Genomic DNA, 15166 nt, shown 5'->3' on the forward strand with positions numbered 1-15166 from the left:
AGAATTGAGGTGGTTCAGGGACCTGACTACGATAGGTATTGGATCTTTTCCACTGGAGATCTACCAGGTAAAGGTTAAGGGTCAATCTCTATTCTATCCCTTAACCCTTCCGCTTGGCCCTCTGCTTAGGGGTGAAGGGAAGGGTTGACAACAAAGTCCTATGAAACGAGCTGCCACTCGACTTGTCGTCACCCCTCGCCCCCTCACTGGCTGAGATGAAGGCAGCCACGACTCGACCCAAACTCGTTCCAAAGAGCGATTTCAAAAATTAACCAACGATTCAAAAAATGGCTAAGATTGATTTCAAGTATGAAATGATTGGATATTTCTTAAACACGGGTGTCATTTGTATTAATACAATTAATTATGCTTTTTTACATTTATGTGTTCCTTCTGGTTTTGCTCTTCCATCTTGTCAGTTGTTACGTCCAGGGCTCTTAAAGGAGGAAAAGGAGGCAACATAAAACCCAGATGGTAAAGGTGATAGAGGTGTTTAATAAGTAAAAAGGGCAGGATACAAACTAAGGAACACCATAAATCAAAACTCAACACAAAGTACAAAGAACCAAACACTAGTCCACACAGTGATCCTAAACCTATAGCTAAACAACCCAAAACCAATGGCTGCCTTCCTAAAGCCCAAACACAAAGACCAGTTTGCTACAGCCAAGCCAGACCAACGAGGAGCGACAGGTCACTGATCAGACACAGCCGCCCCCAGACTGAGCCTCCCGCGAAGCTTTTGAAGGTCTCGCTCCTCCCACGGCCACCCGTGGTTGGAGGCCAGCGCGCTCTCCCAGATGGACCAGTGCCCCAGTCAATTATTCAATCATCACCTCCATGCCTGAGAGCCTGAAGGTGAAGCAGAGGGAAAACAGCCACACATGCACGCGCACACACACGCACACACACAACACAAGCCACAAACAATACGGCAGCAGCCGTAACGCCCCTCCCCTTAAAATAACAACCCCTGGTTGTTACACAAAACAAATGTACAATCACAGTGGAGGGTGTATTTTTTTCAAAGTCTGGACCGGGCATCCGCAAAGATGTTTTTACCTCTTGTGTCGTATTACCAGGTTGACCCTACACGATCAGGGCCCGGCGCATCAGCCGTTGGTTACAGGTGTCCATGCGGGCAAGGGACCTGGGCGGGTCGAGATTGGTGTATACAGCAACCAGCCAGGGATTTGTTCCAACCCACACCTCAAGAATGCTGGAATACACTGGTAAAGTAGGAGCGGGTGGTTAACCTCAAGTTTAACAGCATGAGTTCGAGTGGGCCTGACGCTGAACAAACACGGGAAACTATCCATTGGGCCGCTGACGTCACCCAGCTGGTCAGATGACAGGTGGCTCAGTGCCAAGGGAAGCTTCTGCAGCGTTTCAGAATTTGGGAGACGAGCGCCCTGAAAAGCAGAATGGCGCATAGCTAAGTCCTCTAGAGGACAAAACCCCTGTATCTCTAGCAAACTCACTGAAAGTCTGGCTCTGTGATTTTTCCCTGTTTCTAAATTTCTGCCGGAAAGTTTCAGGAACTAGCTCATAAGCGCGGAGGATGGCGGCTTTAACACTGTCATATTTCAGGCTCTCCTCTACAGGAAGTGCCGAAATTGCTTCCTGGGCTTTACCGTGAATTTTGCACTGCACCAACAGAGACCAAACCTCTGGTGGCCAGTGAAGAGCGGAGGCGATGCGCTCAAACACGCTGAAATAGCCATCAACTTCATCAGTAACATCAGTGGACTCAGCATCATGGGAAATTTCTCACACCCCTTTTTTTCAAGTCCTAAATTTAAGCTACATAGCATCAGTAGCGTCTGCAGCTAGATCAGCTGATCGGCAGATCATTTTGTACGAATACACATTTAACTTGCCAAGGACGAACCGACAAGCTTTATCATTGAGATGGAATGATGTAATGATCAACTCGGTGAGGTTCGACTGGGATTTGGATCCGAAAACAAAATATTTAGATGTCTAACCAGTAGGGGTGTAACGATACACAAAAATCTCGGTTCGATACGTACCTCGGCTCTGAGGTTACGGTTCGGTTCGGTTTCGATACAGTAGGGAACAAAATGTAAAACCTAAATTTTCTTGTTGTTGTCCATGCTTCCCATGTCCGCGTGTCTGCTTTGCGGCACATCACCGATGCCAACGCTCTTCTCTCCTGCTACATTTGGGCTCAGCTGTGCACATTCCATGCAAGCGCACTGATCCACGCATCCTCGAGAAGCTTTTCCGGCTCTCTAGACTGTTTATCTGCTCCTTTATTTCAGATTATTTATAGGAAATGAGGCTCATACATTGTCAGTACGTTATCATTTAGTATCAGAGTTTATTTAGCCTTTTTTTTCTGTTTCTGAATCTTGGGCCGGCGCCCGAGCGATTAGATACTTTAACTCAGGGTGCACACTATGGGGGGGCCAGGGGGGTCTCAGCCCCCCTTGATGAAAGATAAGCCCCCCTGAAAACATGATTTGTGAAATTTTGGGGGGGGGCCTAAATATTGGAAAAATGCTGTTTCCCCAATGTATTTCCTTTAATTTATTATTATTGATTTTGTATGATCATAATCATGGATTATATGCAGAATCAGGTCAATTTTAATGGATGATTTGCGCATCACTATTTTACTTTAATGAAGATGCCGACCTGCATGCAGTACTTGTCCTCACCATTGAAGCGTGGGGGTGCTATGCCTTAAGCGTCACTTAAAGCAGACATATTCCCTCCGAGGCCCAATAAGTGAGCCCCCCGACAGCCGCGGTATAGTTCGCACACTGCTTCACTTCAGTGACAGACCTTCTCCTCCTCCTGACAGAGTCTGCTCTCTCCATCCTCCAGCTTTTCTCTGAGTTTCTTCAGACAGAGTTGCAGCCTGTTCGCTTCACAGACTCACTTTTCAAAGTTAGTGTCTGTCATGGTTTGTTTGCTGTGGCGCTCTGGCGCGTGCGTGTACCGGTGCGACGTGCGCATACGCGCAACGCGGTCACAAAATTCATGACATTACGTCCCAGGGACCAATGCGCCACGCGGACATGTGAAGCAATGGACGAAGCTGCTAGCAGTAGCAATCATGGCTGCAGGTGTAGCTGCACATGCAAGCGGCAGAACGTTAACACACACACCATCCGGCCCGTGAGCCGGGGGAAAAAAAACAAACTTTGGCCCGTGAACTCACCCGTGCACAGTCCTGTACCGAACCGAACGGCCCGTACCGAAACGGTTCAATACAAATATACTGTATGTATTGTTACACCCCTACTAACCAGTGTGTTTTTTTGTCATCTTTGGTCACCAACATGTGCTTGTAGTTGCAAATAGAAGCAAAACTGAGCACCATTACCTGGCTGTCCCGCTTTGAACTTATTATTTTTTTTAAAGCTTCATTTAGGTAATGTCTCAAGTGAAAACACACTGTTTTTTGTGTTTTCATTTCAGAAAAGTTGTGCATTGACACAGGAACATTTTGAAAACAATGTCCATTTATATGGAAATTGAAGTGTTTTCTTGCAGGGCCCTGAATGGGGGCTGGCATTGCTGTTTCTCATGAAGGCACACACACATTCAGGCAGAGGACAATATGCTGTGAACATTAACAATGGCGAGTACACAGACATTCACATGAACAGACTGTTTCTGCTGTCTACACGGAGATGAAGCTTGAACATTTCCATAAAGTTGTTTTTTCCCCGGTTTCCATGGAGACAGTCAACATTTTCGAAAAGTTCCACCTTGGAAGCTTTTTTCAAAACGTTTTTTCAATGGCTCTAAGCGCAAAAACAGTTTTGGGTTTTCACTTAAAAAAGACATTGCGTAAATAGGCCCTAAGAGTAAAGATATTTTTTTGTTATCTGGTAGAGTGTAACTAATTCAGATAAAACTGTCAGAAGAACCCTTCTGTAAACAAAAGAAACAGCATCATTGCATCTTCACACTGGAATTTAGAGTTTCCATATAAGCCCCGTAGGACGGTAATAAGAAGCTCTTATTGTTTGTGGTCACTTGCATGAATTCTTTCTCTCTTTTTCCTCTCATAAAATCTTTGAACGTCCAGCTTTTTTTTCTCCCAGAGTTTTTACGAGTTAGATCAATGCCAAGACCAAAGCCAAAGGGCAAACAGCAAAAGTCCAAACAAACAAGACAATCCAACACAGACAGGAGGCCAGACAGATTAACAGCAGCGGCATAATTAGCTCCTGGAGCTATCGGCGTTGTTTTATTATCCCTGCCAGTGGTCATGAACGCACGCAGCGAGCTGGTACCAAAAGGTATTCTCGTAGATTCTCACGACTTGGTGCTCTCATCTGCCTGTTCAGGGTTATTACTGTTATTGCTGTCTGAGCGGCTGATGAGAATTATTGTGTGGGAGCGGGGAGGATAATCAGGTTTTCTGCTGGTGGTTTTGCAGCTGACGTTTCAGAGCTAGCGAAATGTTTCAGGACTGACAGTTTAATAACAAAGTTCAAACACAGCTCAAGTTCTATTGTCTGGTTAATGTTGGAACATATCAAAAAGTGTCTGAAAGGCTTCAAAGGGTTTGTTTTTCTGAGTGCACGTATGACAGAATTGCAGACTAATGGTTCATTTGTGCAATCTTTTCTGCCATGCTCACTAAAAACAAAAACATCTATAAAGTGCATAGCTTTTTTTTTCATGCAGGCAGATTAATTCCTTTTAAATTGTTGTGCATAATCTACAAAGCTATTAGTGTAATAGTGATTAATGCTCTCTGTAAGTAGGGAATAATGCAACATGCTGCTGTGTTGTGCATTATCTCAGTCCACACTGTCAGTGTTTATTTACTACGACACATTCATCATCACATTTAAATAAAACAAACTTTCTAACTTGTTGAGGAACTTTCATTAGTCTGATCGCCACAGGATTAACTTGACGATTTAATTAATGAAGGAAGTCATCACAGCTGGACACAATTTAGCAAAAGTCGCTCAGATGGTAGAGTGGGTCATCTCATAACCGGAAGGTTGGTGGTTCGATCCCCGCTCCCGCAGGCATAAAACTGTCGTGTCCCTGGGCAAGACACTTCACCCACCTTGCCTAAGTGTGAAAGTTGTGAGAGTGAATGGTTGGTGGTGGTCGGAGGGGCCGATGGCGCAGACTGGCAGCCTCGCTTCCGTCAGTCTGCCCCAGGACAGCTGTGGCTACAATAGTAGCTTACCACCACCCAGTATGGAGAGAATGAATAATGCAATGTAAAGCATCTTTGAGTGTCCAATAAAGCGATATATAAAACCAATGCATTATTATTATCATTATTATTATTATTATTATTATTATTAAGAGTGGCAAGAACAGCAGATTTTAAAAAGGTCCCAAAATCTTGTTTCCACCAGAAATGAAAAGCTGATTGTCTGCCAAGAGGCTGAATTCAACTTAAGGACAGAAATACTGAAGTTTTGATGTTTGATGACAAAATCCTGTATTTTTTAGATGGATCAGGTGACCGGGCTGCAATCCTTCACTTCAGGCTCTATCGCACTGTTCTGTCACAAACCAACACTAGTTAAGAACTACGCACTAAACCGCTTCAAGTGTGTTGCACACAGCCCTTTCCACTGTATTTTGTTGAAAACATATATGGATTTTGCATGAACGTCGCATCACACATTACCATAACACTCCAGATTTGTAGCTTTAGCTGATATATGGTCCTCATGTCTGAAGATCCCAACATGGATGAAGACCAGGCTGAAGCGCCTGCAGCTCATTTCTCATTGTCAGAACTTCATAAACTAAGGAAACCTATCCAAAAAGTATGATAGGGGGATAGGGAATCGTAGTGGTGGGGGAACCAGCAGCTGATTGGACCTCATGGTGGACTATAAAGAACATTAGCAGTAACTTCTCCTATCGTTGTTGAATTATGCACAGTTTTCCAAACACCCCCTGACAGAATGGCTTCGAGGCCAGTTTGGCAGAAGCAAGGGAGCTTTCATGGCAGCATCACTGATACCTCAGCTCAGGTCCCAGTGATGAAAATATTCTCATTTCTGCTAATTTAAATCAAAACTGAAGTAATTCCAGCCTTTTTGAACAGACCCAACAGTGCCATCATCCACTAACATGAAATTGAAAAGGTCCATAAAACAAGACAGGATCAGGGAGACAGAAGAAGAACAAAGGAGGTGATGATTGGAGTGAATTTGGTAAAAGGAGCCACTGAAGAGCCAATAAGGGACAGCCAAATCTAATCCATAGCTTCTCCCCAACGATTAACCATTCAGCTAAAACTTGCTTGTTAGCCAGCGAGCATTTCAGGCTACTGAAATCGAAGTCCAACTATATGTCTGCTGTGCTGACTGCAATTTTCTAAACAGAAATGGTCCGTGTACAAGCCTATGCAAGATTTCAGTCAACAGTACAAAGAGAATGTTTTTGTCTTCTATATTGGGAAAAGAACAGGGCACAGTCCACCAAAAAGACCTAAAAACCACAGCAGGAGACAGCAATATGTGGACGTCCATAAGTGGCCGAAGCGGGAAAGAAAATGGAGGGATGAGTTTTGGAGTGAAACTGAAGCCATAACATAAAGTTAATGTGCAGCTCAATCTTCTTCATGGCAACATCAGGCACTCAGACGGGTGCAGTATCTTCACCAGTAGCCTCTTTATTTGAATGCAAATTCAAGCAAAGCGAAAACCTGAAAGATTATTTCAGGACAAACAGATAAAATAACAAAGCAGCTGATTTGAAAAGGCAACAAATTGTGTTTTGCAGCTGGACACAAATGAAGAACTGAATGAAACATGTCAGATGTTGAGGCTATTAGCATGTCTTTCCAGTGTAAAGAATTAGCATAAAGAGGCCGGGAAGTATGCATACAGATGAAACTCTCCGGGGATTCTGCACACTATTCAAAGCTCCCGCTCATTATTCAGTCCTATTCAAATCAAAGGAAAACTGTGAAGCCAGTCATTTATTTGGAAAACTTTCAAAGGTAACATCTAACAGAGGTCACCGATGTCCAGTTTAGTCCCACTTTGATGTTTGAATTAGTCAGTTCCGTTGCAAGGCTCCTTGCACCTTATACAAATTGGGTGTTTCATTTTCACACCGAGCCGAAGAAACAACCTTTGACAGCAAAGTCAAGTGAGGTGGATCAACAAAGAGAGTCCAAACTGCACATCTGCTGGGAGGCTTTCTGTTATTAGTCACTGTCACTCAACAAGGCTGAAATTCACAGTTACTCTGCCAACATGTTACCACACTCCAGCTCTATGAGGCTTTTTAATTATCAGCCTCACAATGATGCAGCGTCTCGCATCGCCTCTCCTCATGCAGTATTATCTGTCAGGGCCGTCTTTATGCAGCATGTATTCATGAGTTTTTTATTAACGACGGCTGTTATTTGATGGCTTTTCCATGATGCTCATTATTTGATCAGTCTGGAAAAGAAGCATCTTAAATATCATGTTTCATCAATCAGCCAGACATTATTAATACAGACTGCAGTAGTTTTATTTCTTCATAAGAGGTTTTCCAGGTCCACACACTCCTATAATCCTCTAGAAAACATGATCAGTGGAGAATAAAATGATCAAGATTCAAATTTTATTTTTAATAATGGGGATGAATTGAAACAGTGTCGTTTCCTGTATGGACCGAAACAGTTTCCAGCTGAGTGTCTAGCTACAGTATCTATCAACACCTCCAAAGTTTTGAAAACGATCTCCGTTTACACAGAAATGACAGAAGCACTGAAAACAATGTAGTTAGAATGTCAGGCCACAACTTGGTGCTGTCAGCTGTTTGTGTAATGAATCCACACACGTGCTTTCAGGGCTCAGAGAACAATACACTGCAAACATCAACAATAGAGAGGACACACACATCCGTATGGACTGATGACCAAGTATGATTGCTATTTCAGGTGACTCTCTATAAAACCACCAGAACCCCCTCAGAATACGGACTGGGAGTCATGACTCTCTGGAACCTGCCACTATTGTGTTTGACCATCTACTCACTTGTGCAGAGGAACTATTTACTTTGGTCCTGGCGAGAATGCACATTAGCTGCATTTCAGAACACTTCTGCTTTTCCTACAAAGATCAAATGTGTGTGAGTTTTCAAAAAGTTGCACTTTCTCACATTTTCATGGAGATGGAATCAAAGTGTCTTCAAAAAGTCCCACCTTGGGATCCATTTTCAAAAAGTTGCATTTCCAGTGGCTCTAAATGCTTTTGTCGTTTAAACCGGCACCCAAAGCAGAATAAAACTTTTCCATTTCCACTGTGAACGTGGTGTAAATGGGGCCTGAGAGGAGCCCGTTGACGTTGACTGGTTATTTGATTTTTGTGGCCCATTGCTGCCTTCTGGTGAGATGTGTCATCCACATCTAACTGGATAAAAACCCAGAGATAATCTCTGGACCTGCTGGAAAAATCAAAGCCACTGATTGGTATGAGAACTTCTCGGGTTCTGAGAGATGAGCTGGAGGATGTTGTGGCACCACGAGGTATGTCTGAGCATCTTTGTTCTCATCACTGCAATCCCTTTTGTATTACTTAAAAAATATATACATTTATATTATGGATGGATATTATGGATATACTATTGGAAATATTATGGAAATACTGCACTGGCAGTTTTTCCAGGTTGTAGGACTTTCTGGTTTTAGCACAATGAAACAAGGGGACAAAAGTTTAATCTGGAGAACATCTGTGACAGTTATCAGATATCTGAAAGAGATTCAAGCAGCCAGTGGACAGAAACAAAGTGCCACTCTGGGTCCTTAGGATCAGAGCTTTTCTGGTCATTTAGTCACCAAATGATTTCTGCCTGTGGTGTCAGGTGATACTGATTAACTGCCAGAATAAAATCAAAATCATCCTGAAGAGTCAGAGTGACGATGAAAAGAAATGGACTGGACTGAAAACTGTTGCTTCCTGCATTTAATGTGAAATCAACAAGTCTTTTGACACCTTACGTCTCTGAGAGGCAAAGAAAAACAGAAGAATGGGCGAAAACAAACAGGCTAATTAACGGCTAATGAGTTGAGGGGGACACGAGGGACACAAGCATACGGCGACCATTCACGACTTTAATTGATGTGTCCGGGGACAGATGGGATACTCTGTTCATTTCTGACTAAAACGCACAGCTCAGTAGATCTGTGGGCATGTAGGAAGGTTTATTCAAATGTAAGCAGCAACAGTGTGAATGAATGCATTATGAAGCAACGTTGCTTTGAGAATGGAAACATCGTTGTCCTCCAGCGCGTCATGACTCCCAGTTCATCTTCTCCTGGGATTTGGGAGTTTTAGAGCTGAGATTCATCCACAATAGCAATCAAACTTCATTACATTACAAAGCAGCCAATAGCGCCAATCCGTGCCTTGGCATGCTAATTAGATACACAAGAAGAAAAGAACTGAATTTTCAAAACATTGTCATGTAAATACAAAACTTTCAACAAACAAAAATTAATAAACGATGCATCTTCATTTGGAAATGTTAACATGTAAACGAGACTTAGGGGAGAAAAAGTAACAGAAAGTTTTTTTTTCCCCAATATAATAACTTACTCTTAACAAATAAACTTTACAAAACAACTTAAAGCTGCATTAAGGAGTTTGCACGTTTTATGCGAAACAGCGCCCCCTGCAGGCCTTGGGCGTAATGCAGCTTAGTGAAAAACTCGTGCCTGTGGCTTGCGTGCACGGAAGAGGGGAACTCCTTCCGCGCTCAAGTAAATTGTAAGTTTCTTTTACCTGGTGGAGTCTGTGCTGGAGTTGTGGCAGTGCTAGAAGCCAGTCTTTTCTTACTTTCTGGAAGATCCTGCTCAGTTGTTGCTCACTAAGCAATGGCGGAGTAATGGCGGACAAAACGAAACTTAACCAGCCGGAGCATGCATCACGTCATTCCTTTCAAATTCTCCCCCAAAAAAATTCTGGTGCCGGACCGGCACTGCAACTTTCAAGTGACAATTTAGCGCTGTTAGAGGTACTTGTAATGAATATGTCAGGGCACATTGTACACATCATTAAAAATGTGTAACATATTTATGGTGGAAAATAAGTATTTTTAAGATTGTAAACCTCCTTAATGCACCTTTAAAGTAAATCATTAAATGGAATAGATTGGACAACACTGGCGGCACAATGTCTGAAAAATGGGTCAGTTTGATCATCAACAAACAAAATGTTCCTGTGAATCAAAGAAAAGTCTCAGTGAGGACGATGATCTCAGGGAATCCTGATGGGCCAAATCACTGTCACTCTCCCCATCCTGTCGACACACACAAACCGAACCGCTGCCAATAATGACGCCTCAAGTACAAATTTCTCATCATGCCAATTTCCCGCTGATCCTCCCAATGGGTCATCTTCATCTGTCTGACATCCCCCGTTGAATTAAACAGCCGAGCTAATGACATGTTGTCGAGCTGAGCAGGGAGACAGACGGCCTCTCGAGTCGCGGCGGTGAAAAGCAAGTTTTCCATCTGTCATTTTCCATCCTGTTTGGTGACACAGGAGGTATTATGGGGATTTATGAGGGCGGCGGCAGTGAGCAGAGTTGAAGTGGTTTGGTGTGGAGCTCTGATCACAGCGGAACAGACGTAACACAAAATAATCTCCCATGACTGTCAGCAAAACTTCAGAAACAAAGAGCAGACAGAGGAAATCCCGCAGCAAATAGAAAACCAGTCGCAACAATATCAGTCGTACAAATAATTACATGGCTTTACTCTAAAAATGTGTCGAGGTTTGATGCTCTCAGTTTAATTTGCTCATTATTCCACTTCACTCTCCTCCGCTCTGCCTGTGTGTGTTGTATTTTGAATCGCTGTTTATTCTTTTAGGTTGCAGCCAAAATAGCTTCACAGACAAAGAATCAAGGAAGGCAAAAATAAAGAATCACAAACTATCATGTCACGAGTTCAAAGACCACCTGGCAGGGTGTTTTACGCCAGTGCGGCTGGCAAGAGTCCTCTGTTCAGCGAAAATACCGAGTCATGCCAGCATGTGCTTCTGTCTTCCGGGAAAACAAGGAAAAAAAAGAGGCTGAGACACATTTAGTCATCAAAACAAAGAGATACCTCTTAGAATTCAGTCTGTAAATAAAGATCTCTGAGTAATGTCTTCTAAATACAGCGAGCTCTGACTCAGGACAGAAGAATGTCTAGAATATTCCCATGTCCTGACGCTCTTTATTCATCCATTTAAGTATTATTTCAGGATGTTCATGATCTGTCAAAGGTAATTCCCATATTGCTAATGATCAAAGAAGATGTGTCAGAGTCACAGGAGATATAGAAATATCAAAGAAATGGGCTGAACCTTGTGGCCTGTACAATTAGAGAAGATAAAACAGAAACTGCCTCATTCTCTTTTTGTTCTTACAAACGATGCTAATCAGCAAATTTACGACCAAAACCACTGAGCAGACTACAGCAAACAAAAGCTGATCCTGCATCTTCATCTGGAGTAACGTGGACATGATCTTACTGACCGCTGTTTCCAAGAATCCAAAGAGAAAAAGCCTTTCCATGATTTGTCTTTTCATTTTGGGCCTGAAGCGTTTTGCATGTTCAGACCCTCTTTACACACAAACTATTTGCTGAAATTGGTTTTGTATCTCTGTTCAAATGATTGTGTTTTCCATAGTCTGATTAAGGCCACATGTACATGAAACCATTTCATCTGAAGACATTTGTTTCTGCATTGTTCTTTCAGCAAAGTTTCATGTTTTACACGTACTGCACTGTGTTTACACAGAAATGGAAGAAACACTGAAAACGACGTAGTTCGGACACACTTCATCTCGGTAACTCTTAATCATCTTTAATGTCTGTGGTCTTTCAAGATCAACAATAACTGAGGCTAAATGGAGGCTAAAGAGACATAAAACAAGGTACATAACAGTGTAAATAGAGTCTCATATGGAAAATGTTCGACACAGTGTGAGAGTAAAGTGAATGTTTTCATGCAGTGGTAATGCAAAGCATGTTTCTTCCCTGTGCAAGTGAGCTGAAAATGTGCTGTAAAGACTCCTGAGGCGCGGTGTAGGAAAAGATGGCCGTCCTCAAGAGCTGTGGGAAAGCTAGAAAACACAGATATCACATTATTGAGACATGAGTCTGAAGAGGCTGTCTGGGAAAAGAAGAGCTGTAAGTGTGTGTGTGTGTGTGTGTGTGTGTGTGTGTGTGTGTGTGTGTGTGTGTGTGTGTGTGTGTGTGTGTGTGTGTGTGTGTGTGCGCGTGTACAAAACAGAGGAATAGCCAATCCATCAAGAGAGGGACTGGTGCTTCCTGAGCTAGCCTATGGCTGATTGTGTACAGTTGTTTTGTGGAGCGGTGTCCCCCGAGGAGGAGCCAACTCTGGGAATCACTGCTAGCAGCAGACAGGAGGAAGAAAGAGAGAGAGAGAGAGAGAGAGAGAGGGAGAGGCAGAAGGCAGTGGAAAGACAAGTGGAAACAATTGACAGCAAGAGTTTGTCATGTACGCGTGTGCGTACGTGCAAGATTGTGTGTTCTGATGTGTGTTAGCAAAGCAGTTTTTTCCCATTGGGGGGATGTGAGGCCTCCGAAGGGAGGCTGAAAGGTAGAGAGACAAAAGAACGGAACTCCAGAGAGCGGGAAGCACAGGCATCAGGGGGGGAAAAAGAACCAGCGATCAGAAGAGACATTTGAAAAATAGAAAGAAATGTGAAGTCCAGATCGTGTGTTTGTGTGAATATTTGCGTGAGAGAACATTGAGAAAGCAGCTCGGCGAAACATAAATCTTATATGAAACACTTCCACAGTTATACAGGGCTGCGATGTGATTCTAATTATCCATTCGAGGATAGCAACGACTCACGAGCTTCGCCACAGGGCTGGAATCAAAGACAAAGCGAGAGAGAGGGAAGAAGAAGAAAAGATGGGGGATGGGAGGGGGGGCAAGAGGAAGTAATGAAAGAAAGGAGGAAAAAGAGGCGGCGGCAGGAGGAGAAGAGGGCGAAGGAGAATCTCACAAAGAAAACAGTGTGTTAGTTAAATGTTAATTAACCACAGACAAAGAAGCAGCACATAGGGCATTGCATTATGAGAGCCAGGATGAAAGTGAGGGGAAGTATTTAGAAATGAAGGGGCAGAGGAGGGGGGGTAATGACTGCATGTGTTCACAACAAATACATGAAGGTGTGGAGGAAGTGAAGGCTGTGGGGAGGCTTAAGGATTAACCTATTAACGCTGCAGGTTTGTCATGCTGTAAGCCTCTTAGGAGGACCTTTCCAAGGCGAGAGGCGGTGAGAATGTCAATTTAGGCACTTTCTCTGCAAGTAATTACGCTCTATCTCCCAGCTAACGGCTTATTTTGCATGTGGACAGACAGATATTGAAAAGAAAAGATGTTCAGACGGCGGACATGGAGGAGAGAGAGGATTCTTTGAGACGACGGGAAAAAAAAAAATCTGCAGTCATTTTCTCTGCTTTTGTTTGAGCGGTTGATTTAATCCTCTCATTTTGAAATACAGGAGAATATCTTAAAGCGCAGGCACTGCAGTGTTGCAACATATCTATCGCGATATAAATTGTGTTCAATGCTGAGCTTTGTAAATAAGCGAGACGCCTGTCATCCGCACGGCGAGAATATCCCAGTTTGGTCCAAGACCCGTTCTGTCTGGAGGAAGGTGAGCTGCATGTTCACCTCGTCTGTGTTTAGACTTTCTCTCAAAGTTTAAAGCTAACATTAAATGATTAGTCTCAACTCAAGCCCAATGCTGGCTCCGGGTGGCCATCTTGGAATATGTGCATCATCACGTCTGGACAAGCAAACGAGCAGAATGACTGAAATGAACTTGACATGATCGAAGAATTACAAAATCTCAGAGATTTACATCATTTGCTCCCTGTTGACCTTCAGGAACAGGAAGCTCGACAGGAACTGTTTCGGCTCTGTAGGAAGTGGACCTGTGCCTGGACTCACGCAGCAGGAAGACTTTAAAGCAGGCAGGACCGGCTGCCCAGGACAGGAGCGGAGAAATGCTGTCTGGGGGATTTCACACAGCCATAAAGACAAAGCGAAGCCTGGAGGAAAACTTTTTTATGCTTCTGTCAGCCTGTTAGCTTGTCAGTTTAGGGGTGTTCTTTGATGAGCATTGTGATTACCACTGTCAGTGTTACTTCTTCTTTTGTTTTCAGTAGACAAAAAGGAAAACCTCAATTATCTTTCTGAAATTAGAAAAAAAAATAAATCAATGGTAAGACAACAGTGCTTATGTCTTTTTGATTTGCTTGGCTCTACAGAATGAAGGAGAAAAACAAAGACATGCGGCACACACACAAAGCGTATCAGTCATCAGCCTGCAGGACTGTGCTCTGTCAGCATAACTGACTGCAATTACGTTTTAATTCATGTTCTACATGTATTCCCACCCCGCCCGTTGAAGCACCAGCTTTGCTTGGGGAAACAGTCGACATCCACCCCAGTCACACCTGTTTAAACCACGATCTGAGTCCTGTGTCTGCTGGAGCATCTCTGGCTTTTCTCACTTAGGTCCACAAACCCAAAGAATGAATTAAACAATAAATGAACGAATCAATGAATGAACCTACCTGTTTCCCGTTTCCTCGGTCAGATTCTTCAGTTCACTCTACTTCCCTGCCCTCTTACACTCCTGTCAGCCAATGAGGCGGCTGGGGCCCAGTTGGTAGAGCGGCCGTCTAACAGGTTTCACTCCCCATGTCCACACGTTGAAGTGTCCTTGGATGGACGGTGTGCCCTACATTGCAGTGACACCTGAGAGGCCAGAGGAGTGGACTTTAGTTAGTTTAAATTACGTACACTTCATCTCCTCCCCAAGTGCCGGATGCTTTTCACTCAGGTGTAAGAGACTGTACTGCTGCAAGATGTTACTGTGCTCCTCCCCTCCACAAGGTTTGTTGCTGTAGTGCTGATCCCTCTGGTGGTTCCACTATACGGTCCATTCAGGTTGCCTTCACCTCACCATGGGCCTTACCTATAAAGCTCGCTGCACAAAACGAGCCCAAAACTCTGCGCAGCGGCTCCTCTGCGCCAAAGCAGGTACCTATACAAATTTTGCGAAGGAAAAAAATGCGTGTGACTTTGCGGTCCTCACCGCCAACAAAATAGTTACCGTACAGGACCGCACAATTCAGAAAAAAACTACGCGGAGACGAAAAAGGAGA

The sequence above is a fragment of the Salarias fasciatus genome, chromosome 6, assembly GCF_902148845.1.
Source record: "Salarias fasciatus chromosome 6, fSalaFa1.1, whole genome shotgun sequence".
Lineage (NCBI taxonomy): Eukaryota > Metazoa > Chordata > Actinopteri > Blenniiformes > Blenniidae > Salarias > Salarias fasciatus.